Source organism: Myotis yumanensis, unplaced genomic scaffold (genome assembly GCF_028538775.1).
Source record: "Myotis yumanensis isolate MYYU_CA2020_CCGP unplaced genomic scaffold, mMyoYum1.0.hap1 SCAF_3, whole genome shotgun sequence".
Classification (NCBI taxonomy): domain Eukaryota; kingdom Metazoa; phylum Chordata; class Mammalia; order Chiroptera; family Vespertilionidae; genus Myotis; species Myotis yumanensis.
In genome coordinates this window covers 48204856-48221661 of record NW_027223754.1, presented here as the reverse complement: position 1 = coordinate 48221661, position 16806 = coordinate 48204856, and the positions used below count along the sequence as shown (strand labels likewise).

Below are 16806 nucleotides of genomic sequence, written 5' to 3'. Positions count from 1 at the left end.
AGGCAGCTGGTCGATGTTTCTCTCTCATCGATGTTTCTAGCTCTCTATCTCTCTCCCTTCCTCTCTGTAAAAGATCAATAAAAAATATATTTAAAAAAAAAAATATGTTGAAAATAAAATTTAATATTACAATGATTACTTTGTATTACAATGGGCATTTTTTAGGAGCAAAGTGTCCCCACAGGAGTTTGACTGTGAGACCAGTTCTATCACTTGCCATTATGTGTAATGACCACCAGGGGGTGGCGCAAAATAAAGGAAGGCCTGCTGGCAACTGGAATGCCCTGATCGGCTCTGATTGCTGGCCAGACCTAGGGACTCTACTGGTGCATGAATTATGTGCACCGGGCCTACAGTATCTTATAAAATATATATCCTATCTAATAAAAGAGAAACATGGTAATTACCCTTACAGCCGCTACCCCTCCCATTGGCTAATCAGGGAGATATGCAAATTAACTGACAGCCAAGATGGCGGCCGTCAGCCAGGTAGCTTAAAGCTAACAGGAGGCTTGCTTGCTTCAGTGACGGAGGACTCCAACGTTCCCCGCCTGCCGCTGCCGGCCTCTGAGCTTGCAGTTTGAAACATTGTAACAAATATAGAAGCTAAACAAAACCCCAGTAACCTGTTTTCAGTCAGCCGGGATCTCAGAGGTGGAGTCGCAACAAAGTTTCAAATACAGAAGGTAAACAAAGGCCAGAAACCTGCTTTCAGCAGCCGAGCCTCAGAGAGAAAGCCGGCTCTCAGCTCCAGTGACAGGAATAGAAGGTAAATAAATGCTAGAATAAAAAAAAAGAAAAAAAGGAGAGGTTTAGAGCTTCAGTTGCCCGCCAGCCTGAAAACAGCCCTCAGCCCCTCACCCAGACTGGCCAGGCACCCCAGTGGGGACCCCCATCCTGAAGCAACAAGATGGCGGCTAATTTGCATACTGAAGGCAGGTGGCAGCAGGCAAGGCTGTCTGTGGTCTGGGACCCGGATCTGTGACCCTGCCAAGCGGGGGGCAGTGCTTGAGGCTGTCTGGGGTCTGGGACCTGGATCCATGTCCTCGAGGGTGAGGCAGCAGTGCTTGAGGCTGTCTGCAGTCTGAGATCCGGATCTGTGACTCTGCCAGGCAGGTGGCACCGCGGGAGGCTGTCTGCAGTCCGGAACCCGAATCTGTGACCCTGCCGGGTGGGGGTAGGTGCTTGAGGCTGTTCACGGAACCAAGACACGGATCTGTGACCCTGCCTGGCAGGGGGCAGCACTTGAAGCTGTGCAGGGTCCCGGGACTCGGATCCGTGACCCTTCACGGTGGGGAGGCAGCCATGAGCGCCCAGGAGTGACTGCGCAAGATCCGCCTCCTGGCCCAGAAGGTGCAGGATCGCAGGGACAGCCACTGTCGAGGGCCAGACTGATGTCCTCCTGGCCGCACCACGGGGGTTTGCGGATCTGCAAAGCCAGGGGCCTCCGGTATGCACATCCCCCCCTGGCATACGAACATCCCCCAGCACACTGTCACCCTCCCATGCCTGCAACAGCTGCAAATCAAGGCGTGCACAAGTTCCCCCCACCTCTCCACCGCACTTCCATCAACCCGGCATGCCTAACACCCCCACAGGATGTGCACACAGCCCCTCTGATGCGCTCACGTCCTTTGGAGAGTGTCTGGGTGTTCTGGGTGCTGAGAGTGGGCGTCTGTGAGATGACAGTGAGAGGGCGGAGTGTTGATGCCCTGTTCCCATGGAGGCCAGTGCAGCTACTAGATCACCTCTGGGGAGTTAATGCAGGTGCTGAGGCAGGAGCAGGTGCAGACAGACACACCTGGTGGACATGGGCGGCCCTTGCTGAGGTGCCTTCAGTCAGAGTTCAAGATCAAGAGCCCAAAGCCCAGAGGCAGTGAAACAGTGGGATAGTTGGGGCAACTGTAGAGGAGGAATGTGCACTTTGGGTGCCAGCACCCATGAGTGAAGGCTGCCCTGACTGAGCCTTGCTTGCTTGGGTGGGGCCTAGTGCACTCCTGCTGGGCAATGGGTGACAGGACATGCTGTTCCGAATTAATGAGAGAAAACATTCATTCTCCTGCTGCCCAAGAAGGTGGAAAGTGAAGTGGGGAGACATGTGGAGAATGAGCAAGGTTCCCTGGCTGGGGTTCCAAATCTGCTGTTGGTTTCTTTCACCACTGACTAGAGATACACAGGGTGTCCCCTCAAAATGTATGCACACTTTGAATACCTTCTAATTCCAATGGTTTTAAGCATAAGAAAGGAACAACAATGGAGCTGTTATCTGTTAAAAGTGTGGGCACAAACAGGTAGTTGGACATTCCTTGAGGGGTCTCAGATTGGAGAGGGTGAAGGCCAGACTGAGGGGCCCCTTCTCCCCCCCTACCCCAGTGCATGAATTTCGTGCACCGGGCTACTAGTATATATATATATATATATACACATACATATACATATATATATATTAGATTTTATTGATTTTTTACAGAGAGGAAGGGAGAGGGATAGTTAGAAACATCAATGAGAGAGAAACATTGATCAGCTGCCTCCTGCACACCCCTTACTGGGGGTGTGCCCACAACCAAGGTACATGCCCTTGACCAGAATCGAACCTGGGACTCTTCAGTCTGCAGGCCAACGCTCTATCCACTGAGCCAAACCAGTTAGGGCTAAAATATTAATAGTAATAATAATCTGGATACAAATATAGACATACATATAAGTAAAAATTTAAATGTGAATATATGTATTTCTGGATAATCTGAGCCCAATTACACTTTATATTTGTGTTTTGCAAAACCAATGTTTGCATTCAGTTATCTTTACATAAATTGTCTTCTAAATTTTTGTTTTGTATGTATTAAACTATTTCTTACCAGGACACAATTGAGCAATATATATGTTATAGTGTCTACACTTTTCTTTAACCAGGTAAAAAGAAAGAAATATCATAATTTTCCTACTTCTTGAGTATACAATAATCTTATTTTCCATCGAATGCTGATATTTCTGTAGCTAGAATCACATGTACTTATAAACACTTTTTTAAATGAAGTGATTCAAATATATTACTTATCAGTAATTCTACAACTAATAATATAATTACTTATCAAAACAGAGCTTTGTTACATGCATAATAACTCAATGATATTTTATAATAGAGACCTTTTAACAATCATTCAAGAATTATTATAATCTCCAGTAAAACTAATTATAAAATATTAATAAATACATGGCACATAGTTCTAATCTAAACACTATTTCTTTCTTAGTTTGTTGTTTATTTTTACAATACATTTTTATTTATTTCAAAAAGGAAGGGAAACAGAGGGAGAGATAGAAACATCTATGATGAGAGAGAATCATTGACTGGCTGCCTCCTACATGCCTGCTACTGGGGATTGAGCCCACAACCTGGGCATGTGCCCTGACCAGGAATCTAACCCTGACCTAAGTTCATGGGTCCATGCTCAAACACTGAGCAATGCCAGCATGGCTGCTCCTTAGTTTTTATTTACTTTGATTGAATCTGCCACTGGAGATATGTGCCTGCTCCTATCTTGGGCTAAACTGCCAGGCTCTGAGTTTGTTCCTCTTATCTGCTTTTGTAGCATCTTTGTGCTTCATGACTGGGTCTCCTTTAAGGTATTTCAAAAACAAGCCACTGCTCAAGGTCATTTTCTTCTGTTGTTTTGTTGTTGTTGTTTGTTTGTTTGTTTGTTTTCTTCCATCCGTATAGCAAAGCTTCTCCCCTTCACTACCTTAGTTCCTTGCATTTTGCTAGGAAACCAATGAACAAAAATGATTTTTAGAATCTTCATTTATTACATAGAACAGATTACAATTGTATTTTCAGAGGTTTTGGAGAGAATATATATATATATATATATATATATATATATATATATATATACACTTAAAGAGTGGAAGAAATACTAGGATTGTGGCAAACCAAATGCAGAACACTTATTATGGCAAAATATAAACATACTTAAATGTACCTCATGTGAAGGAAACATCTTCTAGAAATGGCAAATAAAGAAACAACAATGAAAAGTGTTATCTGAACCCTCCTTTGCTGCATCGTGGTTGGTGATTACACATTGACCTCCATTTAGTGATACATTTGCAATGTGGTATGCTTTAAAATAAGCATGGGCTATGCTAATAGTAATGATATTATACCATTTTGTGGGCTTTATACAAATTGGGCATCATGTTAAATGCCCTACGTGGATTCTGTCATTGACTCCTAAAATGCACTCTACTCAATAGATGGTATCTATATTTTCAAAGTGTGAAAACTGAGGTGATTAGAAAGTAAGTGGCTGATACAAGTTTAAAACATACTCAACTGTGATTCCAAAGGTCATACTCTTAACCTACATAATGCATCTACATTTAGGTCATAAACCGTTGCCATAGGCGTAGGCACAGTGCTACATATGGAAAGCTCAACGTTCAGAAAAATGTGCATGGGGATAATGAAAGAGGGGAGTGGTTCTGTTAACTTACAACAACACCTACAAACTCAATGATGTTTTAGTGCTATTATAAATTGTCAAAAAAATAAGAACATGATAAAGTACATGAACAGTGAGGTTATATAAGCAATTAAAAGAAGATGTCAAATTAGGACCATAAAACTCACTTATGTTTGCTATTTGCTAACTAGGATCCCAGATTGCTTGGGTTGGGTTGGAAGGTTGGGGGGTGGGGTATAGCAACCACAAGTAACTAGAAGAGTAGAATAGAAACAGAATCGCTTGATTTTGTCTGGGGTGCTGTGGAGGTTTTATTTTTCTTTGGGTATAAGAAAGTATATTATTCATATTATGGCTTATTTCCAGTTTCCAGTGTCTGGTTTTATTAGCATTACTTTATGACCATGCCCCTAGCTAAGTGAGAATGGACATTTATATTGCTCTTTCCCTTGCCTTGTTATGTACTCTGAACTCAATCTACTGATGGATTGGCTGAGTGATACTATCTACTTTGGGGCATAGAATGAGGCACATTTTACTCAGAACTCAGGAAGAAAATTTAAAATGATTACAAGAACTATTCCCCAGTGAATGAGGTTATGTTCTCCTATGAAAGCAGGTAAATGGCCAAATTATTCCATTGGTTGAAGAAAGGGAGTACAATTTTCTTTCCTCATTTTTCTCTTTTCAAGACGAAAACAAAATTGGTCAGTGGACTCCTCTTAACACAAGGATTCAGATGCTCTGAGTGTAGATTTACAGGATAGATATGCTCACATATGAGCAGAGGATAAAATTGACAAATAGTTGCTTATATACCCACACTATATATAAGGGCAGAAAAACAAGAATGCCCTGTACTCACTAGCTGAATTTTGGGGGGCAGGGAAAAACTAGGCTAGCAAGGAATCACCAGAATTCCAGAAATATGTATCTGAAATCCATAAAAAAATACTTGAACAACATATTTTAATTCCTAAAGTCTGGTCTCAATGGCCCATCAGTAAACACACACAAACACACCCCACATACAACAAAACATTATATTGGCCATAGTACTGAGTTCCTTCCTTATTTTAGTTTTGCTGTTCATTCATTACTCATTGCTTGCTTTACCAAGACTACAATAATTAGACTTGCATACATTCTTTATAAGTGTTATTACCTTTCCAAACATATGTGGTATAGGAAAGATTGCTAAGTCATTTTTAGAACTGTTTTTACTATAATCCAATAAAGTTTTCTTATTATTACAACAAATACCATTTTTAGAATATTACTCTTCTTCTGTCGCTTATTTTTTAAAGAGTTTTAGTAGCTTCCAATCATCTAGATCAATGATTTGCAACTGGTGTGCTGCAAGAATTTTTTAAACATGCAATACCTGACCTATTTTCCCTAGATTGTCAAATGAAAAAGTGACAACAGCCAACACAACAATAGCCATCCCCTGTGAATTAATCAAATGCATATCAATATTTTTTGTCAGATAGGCAAAAATATATATTTTTTTGTGCGCTGCACAGAATTTTAGTAATTAGTTTATGTGTGCCATGATATAAATAAGGTTGAAAAGCACTGCTCTGAAATACTAACAGACTCTTCAAGTTCCTATGGTAACCTGAACTTAGACACCATTTCCAGCCTCTTCTCCAATAAAAAATAAAATGACCTCATATCTTAAATGGCTTTAAATATATCATTGTTGCCCTAGACAGTTTGATTCAGTGGTTAGTGTCAGCCCATAGATCAAAGGGCCATGGGTCTAATTCCCAGTCAAGGGCATTTATCTCAGTTGCAGGGTCAAGGTGCCTCTGGGTCTGGGAGTCAACCGTCAATGTGTCTCTCTCACATTGATGTTTCTCTCTCTCTCTCCCCTCACCTTTTGCCTCCCTTCCACTCTCTCTAAAAATCAGTGGACTGATCATTGCTTCCCTGTCTCTGGATCTGTTTTTGTTCATCAGCTATGTTGTTCATTATATTCCACAAACGAGTGAGATCATGTGATATTTATCTTTGTCTGACTGGCTTGTTTCACTTAGCATAATGCTCTCCAGTTCCATCCATGCTGTTGCAAATGGTAAGAATTCCTTCTTTTTTACTGCAGTGTAGTATTCCATTGTGTAGATGTATCATAGGTTTTTTAATCCACTCAACTGCTGATGGGTACTTAGGCTGTTTCCAAATCTTAGCTATTGTAAATTGTGCAGCTATGAACATAGGGGTGCATATATCCTTTCTGATTGGTGTTTCTAGTTTCTTGGGATATATTCCTAGAAGTGGGATCACTAGGTCAAATGGGAGTTCCATTTTTAGTTTTTTTGAGGAAACTCCATACAGACAGTCCTCCGGTTACGTCAGACTCGACATACATCATTTTTGGTTACGTTGCCATCTCCCATTTATTTATAAAAAAAAAAAGTTTCATCATTTTGATGTATTTATATATGTGCTTTATTTTTATTATTATTTATTTACCACAAATAAAGGTCAGAAATTATCTTTCTTTTAAATTTGTTTTTACTGTTTCACTTCATTACTGCTGTGTATGTGCTCCATTTGAGTGACATAGGTGCTTATGTAGGTGGGTTCCAACTTATGGCGAAAATCGCGTTACATCCCACCCCACCATAGGAACGGATCTCCGACGTAACCCAAGGACCTACTGTACTGTTCTCCACAGTGGCTGCACCAGTCTGCATTCCCACCAGCAGTACACGAGGGTTCCTTTTTCTCCGAATTCTCCCCAGCACTTGTCCTTTGTTGATTTGTTGATGATAGCCAATCAGAGGGAAGGCAGGGGAAGGTGAGGGTAAGGGGGAGAGATCAACCAAAGGACTTGTATGCATACATATAAGCCTAACCAATGAACACAGACACCAAGGGGCTGAGGGCATGAGTGGGGGAGTAGGGAGTGGGGGGGGGGGGGGGCAATGGGACAATAAGGACACATATGTAATACCTTAATAAAGAAAAAAATAAAGTTTATTTAAAAAAAATAAAATAAAAATAAAGTCATTACATGTCAACATTAATAACACATTTTATAAAAATTATTTCTATTTTTCCAAAATAAACAACAAAAGAAACAAAACAGAAAAGTTAAAAATAAATAAAAATCAGTGGAAAAATATCCTCAGGTGAGGATTTTATATATATATATATATATATATATATATATATATATATATATATAGTGTCATTGTTCTCTAATTAATTCTCATTCACTTACTCCTTCATTTATTCATTCAATACATATTCATTGAACCATAAGTATAAGTTCTTGTCACAGGAAAAAAACACACTATAAAAACAAAACTAAACAAAAACTTTCTTTTTTGGAGCTTACATTGCTATCAGAGAAAATAGGAAGTTAATGCTATAAACCAGCAAAATATTAATATACTGTACTAAAAGAAAGATAAAGGTGGATAAGAAAGATAAAAACTGAGTAAGAGGAATTCTAAGAATGAACATGTGGGGAAACATATTTAGCTAATAATATTTTAGTCCAGCAGGTAGAATTAATGAGTTTATCCTTTCCACAACAAGGAGTCTCCACTTTTCATACTTTTATTTTCTTCTGCAATACACATGCTGAAAACTGTTTCTGCCTACAATCTGTGTTTCCAAGTCTGAACACCTTGCCTCCCTAAGGCTACTGTTTTGGCATTTAAGCATTGATATTTCATGGCAGCTGCTCAGGCTCTCTTATATTGTCTTCTACTTTTGTTTTGTGAAAATCATTTATCCCCAGAGCGTCAGTGATTCTTATTGGTGGATGACATCCACAGTTATTTGCCAATACCTCTTCCTGGCTATCAGCCAAATACCTAACTAACTTCCAGATATACCCATCTGAATGCCTCAATAATACCTTAAAGGATTTCTAAATCTAAATTCCAATCATTGCTATGAAAGTACTCACACACACACACACACACACACACACGAACTGTTATTCATCCTGAAGCACAAGCCAGACAATTTGGTCTATTCATCCATTCCTCTTCCTCACAAACCATAGTCAATACACAAAGTACAAAATCTTGGATTTACTTTACCCTTTCTATGACTCACCTCTCTGTGCTCCTTCTGCTGGTCTCTGAATCTACTCTGGTCTTCTCCAAACCATTCTCTACACAAAGGCCAAAAGCAATGTAAACTGATGATTTCACTCCTCTGTTTAACATTTCTATTGGCTTTTCTTTGCTGTTGGGATAAAGAGTTTATTTCTTAAAATGGTTTGAAGGCCCAGTAGTTACCTCTTTATTATGTTCTGCAACGAATCTGCTCAACTCACACTGACTTTGCTTCATGTCCCATGTTTTCTTTGAACATTGTTTCCCTTCTTTCGGTATTACTTATTCCTTTTACAGCCAATTCTCTGATAACCAACATTATACTTTCTAACTGTACACAAGAATGAGAAATTAGAGCAACTATAGATTTGCCTAAGATGCTTTTCTTCATACCCCATTCAAAATCAGGATTTTTTAAAAACTTCTTTTTCAGCACATCTCTGGCTATATATTTGTTATTTATTTTTCCTAGTGCTGGTGTATCCATTAGACCAAAAGTTCCCTAGCAGCAAGACTGTATTTCCTTTTGCTCACCATTTAATTCTCAGCACCTCCCAGCATTCCTGATACATAGTAGGAAATCATGTAATATTTGTTAAATGCATGAGCAAATAGATGAGTCTGATTCTGCAAATTTTCTAAAATCAATTAAAAACATTTGAAAAATGTTCTTAACTTCTTATTGACAACCTCTGGCTTAATTAGGAAGATAATTGTTTCTATAAAATTAAGATAATTGAAAGATAGCCTGTTTCCTTCGCGGGCCTTGCCCATTCACTGGCTCCCTCCACCTTTATCAGGTAGCTGTGCTGGAGAGGATGTACACACTCCTCAAATGTTTCTGGAGCTTTCACCACCTGTTTATAGTCCAACCGCTGACATAGGTTGGACAAAAATGTGTGGTGATTATTCAAATCCCAGCTTGGTTCAGAATTTTGTTTGTAAACATTCAATAAAATGTGGCTTTGAAACAAGCAGTGAGGACTTTCAAGATGGTGGTAGAGTAAGTAGAAGCTACACTCACTTCCTCCCAGGACCAAACTGGAGTTAAAACTAAATTAAAGAAGAATTATTCTGAATAACCAATTAAAGACTGGCTGGAGAGGAGTCTTATAACCAAGGATTTATAGAAGAAGCCACATCAAGACTGGTAGGAAGGGCAGCGACATGAATAGGGCCTACACCACTCCCACAGGCAGCTGAGATTCTGGAGAGAATTTCAGCTGCAGGGGCTTCCCCCTGGGGAAGGTGAGGCCTAAACCCCTGTCCAGGATCTGCAGCCCAGAGCACCAGAGCTGGTAAGAGGTGCCCACATAACATCTGGCTGTGAAAAGCAGCAGGGTTTCTGTCCACTAAGGAGAGATGGAATATGCTGGAGACACAGGCACCCTCTTAAAGGGCAAATGCACAAGATTGTGTTAACAGCCTTTCAGCCTGGACTCCAGGAGAAGGAGCCTGGAGCAGACCAGCGTAGCCTGAGGAGAGTCTAGGGTTGGTGGCACTAAGGAGGAGGCTGCCTGGACAGCTGCCAAGATCCCTGTGCTGAGTTATTCTCCAAACCACAGTCACCATCTCTCGGGTGGAGCACTACCTTCTGAATAGCATCAGCCTGGGAGAAAGCCATTACCCTAGGCTCTGGACTCTCTCTTGCCCTATACTGTTGTGCTTGAGCCCTACTGAAGTATCAGCTCATTGGCCAGGGTGTAGAAGTCTGGGCAGACTAAAGAGGTGTGAGAAATGGAGTTTTCTGGCTTTGGGGTGAGACCGTTCTCCCCACTTTTCCAGGAACATGACTGGTGATTCCCTTTCATAGGAGATCTGATAGAACAGCCCACCCAGCTTCTGGCAGACCCATCCTCTGGGATCTGCCTTTCTGAGGTCAGGATAAAATCCCACAGACTCAGTAGTGTGTCAAGGGCAGGTCCACACCCCACATCTTCCCTGAAGCCTAAACATTATCTTGCCATCACAAGAGATCTACTAGCCTCATCCTCATGACACTGCCAGAGGCTCTTTCAGTGACAGACTAAGAGGCAGCCAGTACAGAGGAAGGTGGAGATGGAACTAGGGGTGCATGGGTTTTTTGCAGACCTACCCCTGGAGCCAAGTGCTGGTAAAAGCCAGCTTTGAAGCACTGCTTAGTCCTTCATGTGAGCAAGCAAGCCTGGCAGATTCAGCCACAATCTGTGGAGCACTTGTAGATTCAAACAGAATGGGCCAGCATCTGACATTGGCCTGCACCAGAGTCCTTACCAAGATGCACAGAACCAACACAGCAGATGGCCAGCTTTAGAAAACATCAGAGCAGGATCCAATAAAATTCATAAACAGCAAGCATATCCTCATTAACAAAATAAAGAATAAAAATAACATGATCATATATAAATAGATGCAGAAAAGGCATTTGATATAATCAAGTACCCATTTATAATAAAAACTTTCAGCAAAGTAGAAAAAGAGGGAACATACCTCACCATAATTAAGGCCATAGATGACAAACAACAGCCAACATCATACTCAATGGTCAAAAACTAAAAGTGTTTACCTTAAGATCAGAAAAAAAGACAGGGATCACTTTTGAACACAGTACTGGAAGTCCTAGACACAGCAATCCAACAACAAGAAGAAATAAAAAGCAACCAAATTGGAAAGGAGGAAGTAAAACTGTTATTTTTTGCAGAAATGATATTGTACATAGAAATCCCAAAGACTCCACCAGAAAGCTACCAGAACTAATAAATGAACTCAGTAAAGTAGTAGGATACAAAATTAATATTCATATATCAGTGACATTTTATGCACCAACAATAAACTACCAGAAAGAGAAGCTAAGAAAAGAACCCCATTTACTAGTGTATCAAAATAACTTTAACCTAGAAAGTAAAAGACTTATACTCAAATACTATAGGATATTGAAGAAAGAAATAGAAGAAGTGGAAACACATACTATATTCATCAATTGGAAGAATTAACATTATTAAAACATCCATATTACCCAAAGTAATGTATAGATTCAATACAATTACTATTAAAATACTAATGGCATATTTCACAAATCTATAACAAATATTCAAAAGTTTATATAGCCCTAGCTTGTTTGGCTCACTGGATAGAGTGTCAGCCTGGGGACTGAAGAGTCCCTGGTTCGATTTCAGTCAACGGCATGTACCTTGGTTGCAGGCACATCTCCAGTAGGGGGTGTGCAGGAGGCAGCTGATCGATGCTTCTCTATCATTGATGTTTCTAAGTCTCTATCCCTCTCCCTTCCTCTCTGTAAAAAATCAATAAAATATATTTAAAAAAAAAAAGTTTATATAGAACCAAAAAAATCTCTGAATAGCTTCAGCAATCTTGAGAAAGAACATAGTTTGAGGTATCACAATAACTGATGTCAAAGGATACTACAAAACCATTGCAATCAAAATAGCCTGGTGGTGGCATAAGAATAAGCACATAGATCAGTGGTTCTCAACCTCGGCTGCACATTAGAATCACCTGGGAATCTTTTTAAAATCCTGATTTCTGGGCCTCATCCTCCAGAAATTCTGTTTCTTTGTTATGGGGTGGGGCCACAACATTAGTAACAAAGAAACAGAATTTCCGGAGGATGAGGCCCAGAAATCAGGATTTTAAAAAGATTCCCAGGTGATTCTAATGTGCAGCCGAGGTTGAGAACCACTGACATAGATCAATGGAACAAAACAGAGAGCCCAAAAATAAATCCATGCCTTTATGATCAATTAATATTTGACAAAGGAGGTAAGAGCATACAATGGAGTAAAGACAATCTCTTCAATAAATGGTGTTGGGAAAATTGGACAGGTACATGCAAATAAAAAATGAAACTAAATCAACTTACAACACTCACCAGAATAAACTCAAAATAGATAAAAGACTTAAATGTAAGTCACAAAACCATTAAAATCCTAAAAGAAAACATAGGTAATAAAATCTCAGACATCTTTTATAGCAATATTTTTGCCACTATATCTCTTAGGGTAAGGGAAATAAAGGAAAAAATAAACAATTAGGACTACATCAAATGAAAAATTTCCACACAGTAAAAGAAACCATCAACAAAATGAAAAGGGAACCTACTGTATAGGAGAATATATTTGCCAAAGATACATTTGAAAACAGGTTATTTTCCAAAATGTATAAAGAACTTATACAACTCAACACCAGGAAGACAAATAATCCAATTTTAAAAATGGGCAAAGGATGTGAAGACACTTCTTCTAAAAGAACATACAGATAGCCAATTTGGCATATGAAGAAATTCTCAATGTCACTTATCTTCAGAGAGATGCAAATTAAAGCTACAATGAAAAAAAGAAAAAAAACTACAATGAGGTATTACCTCACACCTGCTGCAAAGGTCATCAATAAATCAACAAACAACTAGTGCTGGAGAGCATTTGGAAAAAGGGGAACAGTTATGCACTGTTGATGGGAATGCAGACTGGTACAGCCACTGTGGAAAACAGTATGGAATTTCTTCAAAAATTTAAAATGGAACAGCCTTTTGTCCCAGCAATGCTATTTGAATATATGCACTCCTATATATTCATAGCAGTGTTATTTACAATAGCTAAGATTTGGAAATAGCTCAAGTGCCCATCAGTAGGTTAGTGGATAAAAAAGCTATGGCCCTGACTGGTTTGGCTCAGTGGATAGAGTGTCAGCCTGCAGACTGAAGAGTCTCAGGTTCGATTCCAGTCAAGGGCATGTACCTAGGTTGTGGGCACATTCCCAGTGGGGAGTGTGCAGGAGGCAGCTGATCGATGTTTCTCTCTCATCGATGTTTTTAACTCTCTATCCCTCTCCCTTCCTCTCTGTAAAAAAATCAATAAAATATATATATTTTTTAAAAAGCTATGGCATATTTACACAATGAAATACTATGAGGCTATTAAAAAAGAAGAAAATCTTACATTTTGTGACAGCATGGATAGACCTGGAGATTATTGTGATAAAAGAAGTAAGTCAGTCAGAGAAAGACAAATGTGAGATGCTCTCATTTATATGTGGAATCTAAATGAACAAAATAAACTGATGAGCAAAATGGAAACAGAGGCATGGATACATAGAGCAGACTGACAGCTGTTACAAAGGAGGGAAAAGAGGGAGACTGGATGAAAGAAGGTGAAGGGATTAGCCAAAGAGGATCCTATATAATAAAAGCCTAATGTGCAAATTGTTCCCTCGACCAGGAGTTCAACTGTGAGTTCAACCGGGAGTTCGACCCCTTGCTCTAACGTGTGCTGAACACCAGGGAGCAACATGGAACATGGCTGGCATCAGTGAATGGTGCTGGCAGCAGGTGGCAGTGGAGGCGCTGCCAGCCCTGATGGGCTCTGATGTGAGCGGGACTGTGGCAGGATTGTTGAGCAGGTGAGTTGGCAGGTGTGAGCGGGGCCCGATCACCCTGCTGATCACCCCATAGATGGTGACCAGTGACAGCGGAGGGGATCAAGGCCACTGCTCAGCTCCCAGGAAGCCAGGAGGGGGCCCGATGACTCAGGCGGAGGGGGGCATGCGGGGGCCCAGGGCCCAGAGGTCAACTGGGACCTGCCCTTCCATGCCAGATGCTCATGCTTCGATCACCAGCCAGGCCTAGGGACCGCATCTGTGAACAAATTTCATGCACCAGGCCTCTAGTATATACATAAGCCACAGACACAGACAACAGTATGGTGATAGCCAGAGGGAAGAAGAGATGGGTGGAACTTGGGTGGAGGGGGAAAATGGGGACATCTGTAATAGTGTAAACAATAAAAGTAAAGCTTAAAAAAATAATTGAATTGTCAAAATCAAAATAAATAAAAAGATTAATTCTCTATGGATTTTGTGGGCAGCATTAAAATATTGTGGTTTCTAAATACAGGGTAATCCTTAATTAAATATTATAGTAAATACAGGAATAATTTTCAGATTACTCATATATTTTTACAACTTGACCTACAATTATGCTTTGAAAAACATGTTAAAAATAACAGAACTTCATTGGTTTAAATTATTATTTATTGCATCATTCTGTGAATAGGACTTTTTTACATTGGCCTGTATTACCAATGAGTCTTCCTTTAGTAATATTATCACAAGTATGTGTTTTTAAAGTAGAGGCTATGAAACGTCTAACACTCTTAGAACCTTTGTGATTTTTCTTCAGAATACCTTCTGAAGTCAAAGGTCTCCAAAAGCAAAGATAGAAGCTATAGATGGACTCAGTAGGGAACCAACTACACAGAGTGAGTTGAATTATATCTCATAGAAACCAGCTTTGAAGATAGTCTCTTTGGGTCAGGTTGGAGTACAGTGTTAATGTCAAACAACCATCCATACAAACCAAGTTCCCCTGTAACTTCAGCAGTGATTCATGTTCCCATTAAAGTAGTCAATTATGAGTTCTTCATAATGATTGACTCCATTGATATAGTTACCAATCTATTCCAAAAGAAAGTACACTGGTTACGATGGACTTATAACCTTTGCAAGGGATCACACTATGCTTTTTTATCATTCTGTACTGCCCATTTCCACATGTCCTTGCAGGAAAGGTAATTGCCTACAAAAGAACCATGACTGTGAATAAAAAATAAAAGTCTGGTGTTAATGGCCTGTCTGAATCTAGAAACAAGGCTTGCATTTTCTTTATAATAAAATATGCTGTTTTTATAAATGTAATGAATCAAATAAGTTACTTTTACTTAAGGCATCCCAAATAATAAAAACAGACATTATCACAATATCTGATTTCCAATCCCAATAAAGATTTAGTATCCAAAAAGCAAAGGGAAGTTCAATTAGTTAATGACTAAATTTTTCTGATTTCTTAAAGCGTTCAATGTAAATGGAAAGAGATAAGATTTTTATAAGCTAGAAAACTCATATTGAGAAAATAATTTATATGAATCAAAGAATATTTTATGACTTTTAAAATGAAAGTGGTGATAGTAATACATAATTTCAGAATAGTCAGAAAAGGGAGAAAGTGTTAATTATGTTTATTAGAAAAGAGAGATAATGTTTTTAGCTTAAGAGAAACAATATAGTATAGAAATGTCATAAAAGCAAAAAAAAAAAAATAGTTTAATGCACCTACATTGTTATTCTATCTCTGTGTTCCATAATTGTTAAGTTTAGTTGGCCAGTGTTGATGATCCATCATATAAATTGACTTGGAATATAACTGATGTTCTCCTGATATCAGAAAACTGCAATTTATGTTTTAGCTATTAAAATTACATCAACAGAATCTTGCACTAATTAGATACTATAGTAGATATGATTTTACTAAAAAAATCAATGCAAATATTTTTTTAAAAATGTAATATATTTAGTATATCTGAATTTCATTTTAAAGATCATTTGAACATCCAAGAAAAACCCAACAAAGCAAAAACGCAGCCTAAAAACATGTCCACTCATTTTTCCTTAAGTGTTTTAGTAAATTATCTTTTAGAAATGAATGCTTTATCTTCTTTGGGAGCCTTGCTATTGTGACTTGAGAATTTCCTTGTGATGCTTGGGAAGTGTTTTCCAAGTAAATGAGTTTATATTCTACTGCATCAAAGTACTTGAATATGCCCATCCCTATTTCAAATCTCCATTATAAGTATATAATGTAAATGTTTTGTTAGGCTCCAGGTTTACCATCCTGTCATCCCCTTCCATCTGTCTATATCCATCGAAGGATCCTCAATGAGTTCAGAATAAACTGCAAATTCCTTACACTTGGTTCTGTTTCCCTGGAGAACCTGACTGATACAATAACCTAATGTGCTCTCTTTAATCTCATTGTCCACCACCTGCTCCCATACAGAGTCTACCTTTGGCACAACTGACTTGGATTTAACATTCTTGAACTAGAACTGGTTGTATTTTTTCTCCTCCGTTGTTCAGGTTCCTAATATGATCATTATTGTACCGTATTGTTCTATCTCTTTTAGAATTCCATTTTTATGTTGTCCTAAAAACTCACTGCCAGTTAAAAATTTTATTGCAAGTAGGATTTACTTTGAGAGAGAGTTAGGAGTTTCAGATTTTCCTCTTTCTTTCTATTAATAATTCTCCATGTCCTTTAGACATTTTAGTGTTTTCTTTTTAATTTTTTGAGCATATACTTACATAGATAATTAAAGGCATACAATTTTAGAAGAACTTTGCATTTTGAAACAACTTCTTAAAAAATATTATGTATGACGTCAATTGACTCCCCTACTTTTTGTGTGTCTATTCATCTATCTATTTATCAT

At 38.9% G+C, this 16806-nt stretch overlaps 1 pseudogene; it reads right to left on the bottom strand.

The window, feature by feature from the left end:
• Positions 1-10172, bottom strand: part of LOC139006129 (solute carrier family 25 member 16-like) — a 47356-nt pseudogene extending 37184 nt beyond the window's left edge.
• Between the last annotated feature and the right edge of the window lie 6634 nt (positions 10173-16806).